The sequence below is a fragment of the Tachypleus tridentatus genome, chromosome 13, assembly GCF_004210375.1.
Source record: "Tachypleus tridentatus isolate NWPU-2018 chromosome 13, ASM421037v1, whole genome shotgun sequence".
NCBI lineage: Eukaryota > Metazoa > Arthropoda > Merostomata > Xiphosura > Limulidae > Tachypleus > Tachypleus tridentatus.
This window is the reverse complement of record NC_134837.1, coordinates 108523443-108526680: the sequence shown is the minus strand read 5'-3', so window position 1 is coordinate 108526680 and position 3238 is coordinate 108523443.

The window sequence follows — 3238 nt, the reverse complement described above, 5'->3', positions numbered from 1 at the left end:
TAACGAAGTATTAGTTTCCGTCATAAACAGATGTAACTTAATTTGTTTTATCAGTTCTTCAAAATATGTTCAAATAAGTACCATGCTTATTTCTTCAAAATTAGTGTGTTGATATCAGAGGTTTTAGTGTTTTTGTTGTTGTGTTTTAAATTTCGCGCAAAGCTACACGAAGGCTATCTGCGCTAGCCGTCCCTAATTTCGTAGTGTAAGACAAGAGGAAGGGCAGCTAGTCATCACCACCCACCACCAATTCTTGGGCTACTCTTACCAACGAATAGTGGGATTGGCTGTCACATTCTAACGTCCCCACGAGTGAAAGGGTGAGCATGTTTGGCGTGACGAAGATTCGAACCCGCAACCCTCGGATAACGAGTCAAGTGCCTTAACCACCTGGTCATGCTGATATAAAAGGAGGTAATTGAACTGCGAAATTATGTTGGGGTTGTTTCTATTATGTATGAACAAACGTCAGAGCTGACTGTCATCTACAAATTTGAAACATCTAAAACAAAATGAAATGGCCGGTCTGAGACAAAGGAAAAAGGAGGTAGTGTTTATTTTTTGGCCAAGGTACTGGCCTATAATAACGTTGATTATCTTGGATAGCTATGTCTGCGAATAATTTAACTCGCGCAACTGGTATCAGAAGCTGCATTGTTACGCATGCGTTATTCTCTTAGCTTATGTGTTATAGAGATTACAAAATCTGTCGCTGCGATGCGATAATTTGTCGAGTCTTCCATCACGTCACGTGTGTTGCAGCTGATCAGTTAGTGTGTCTGTTGGTTATCTAACCTGTTGCATACTTAGTTTTGGAGTTGTACGTGGCCGTGATTACTGTAATCGGAAAGCTTTTGATAATGATAGCTTTTGGACTAGATAAACGTATTAGAAAACTGACTATTACATTTTGAGTTCAGTAACAGCATACTTCTTAGTCGGAGTACTTTCAGCTATTCTGATTAAGTTAAGGTTAACGGTGGGAAACTTCATTTGTTGCACGACCATATTGTCACTGCTTGGAGTGTTATGCACCATCTCTATTCTAAACTTGCTGGCCGTATCCATAGATCGATACTGGGCAGTACTTCACCCGTTTAGCTACCAGAAGATTATGACTGGACCGGCGGTAGCAACAATTATTCTGGGCTATTGGTTTTCAGGCACCACTATTGGCTTCATGCCACTCTGGGCCAGAGACTAGTGGCCGTTGTCTCTCCGCTCAAGTCATGAATTACGACTTCCTTGTGTTCCTATATTTTCAAACTATCATCTACCCTACTCTGCTGATGGCATTTTGCTACAAAAGATCTATAAGAGCGTTCTCAAACGGGCGAATGAAGTACCTTACCAGAAAATGTACTCTTTGATTACACAAACCACCATTAAACTCTCGTAATGCAATCAGTCCCATCAATATCCTGCCCTTCATTAATATACTACCAGTAGCCCAAACGTGATTTATAAAATTGTTCGATCTTATTCAACCGCCGTACTACACGGCTTACTTGTTTGATATTGAAATATCATCAATACCAATATACCCCCTTCATTAATATACTACCAATAGCCCAAACGTGATTTATAAAATTGTTCGATCTTATTCAACCGCCGTACTACACTGCTTACTTGTTTGATATTGAAATATCATCAATACCAATATACCCTGATCAAGCTGAATAAACCAATAACCATAATTTCACGTATCACTAAAATTTCATATTTATTACATATACAAATCACATGGAAAATTAATCTGCCCGTCACTGTAATCTCGTACTATACACGTAAATAGACAAAACCAAGAAATACGAATGCAGTCTTTTATTAGAATCACGTAATATGTGAATAAGTTAATTAAATATATCAAGAAACTTGATCTGAAATGTTGAAACGCAATAAATTCTGGCTGGATCAACATGTTTTGTATTACCGAAATATTAGTAATAACAAATGTAGACTTGATCAAACGATCACAAGTAGCCGCACCATTAAAATCTCCATATACGCACGATTTCATTAAACCAACGCTCTCTGTTTCACTGAAAATCAACATTAAGTGTGACTTGTACTGAATGTGCCTGGTATGGATAAGCGGTTAGGGCTATTAACTTGCTATGAATGGGTCATGAGACCAAAACCTGTCGCCGAATGTGCTTGTACAGCCTTGGGAATGTTATATTATTGGTTGACGGTGGGTTTTGTTGACTAATTGCCTTTCGTCTTTACGGACGGTTAGAGAGAAAACTGTTGAATAGCTTCGCACAGAAATTTTAAACTTTTACTAAAATCTTAGTGCACATGTGAATTAACCAAACTATCTACCAGTCACCAAGTGAAACATCAATACACTATCTCCAAACCAACGTTTCGGTCTCATTAAGTACTCGTCTTGAAGTTAAGACGTAACATATACAAGAAGTTCAACTGAGCATTCATAGCCACGTTCATAACACCTTTGTCATTCATTTAAATATAATTTCAATGAGCTATATATTATCATTCTCATATAAAATCACGAAAACAACTTAGGTCAAATATACATAATTGACACTACCACCACCATCTCTCAGGTTTATATCAGGGTATATTTTTTATTTCCTAATAGTGTTCATAACGTAGTACATACAGTTTACATTGAAAGAGTGTACATTAATTCATGATAAACGTTTTCTCTTCTTTCATTAACTTTAACCCTCACCCTAAAGTGTTCAATCCTTCTGTTAAACATCAAATGCTGTTAGAGTTCAGGGTACAGCCGTGCACGTGTGTAAGCTGATGGTTATTTTAGGAAGGCTTTGAGCCGTTCGCCTGAATGTCGACAGTGGTAAGAGCGAAGAGTTTAACCATAGAAAGAAGTATACCGATTTAATTTGCGTGAATAAACGTGGGTTTATCCCACGAATTCTTTATGAGTAGGCTTAGTTCACTTAAAGAAGTTTGTCATTGTTCAAGGATATTTAAACTAAGTTTATTAAGGATAACTAAAGCTTTTCTAAGCTTGTTGCAGTTGTTTTCCAAACATAATATTAAACACAATGAACATAAGGTAAGTTTATTACAGAGTAACAGACAGGCAGTGTATCTGCTCATACAATAATGATGGCTCGAATTGTTCATCGAAATGGTATTTTAAATATATCCTCAAAAGATTATCAGAACTTCACAACACAAATACAGTGTTTCCTTTTATAGCAGTATCTATGTAATGACTGAGTCACAACTTCTGAGAATGTTT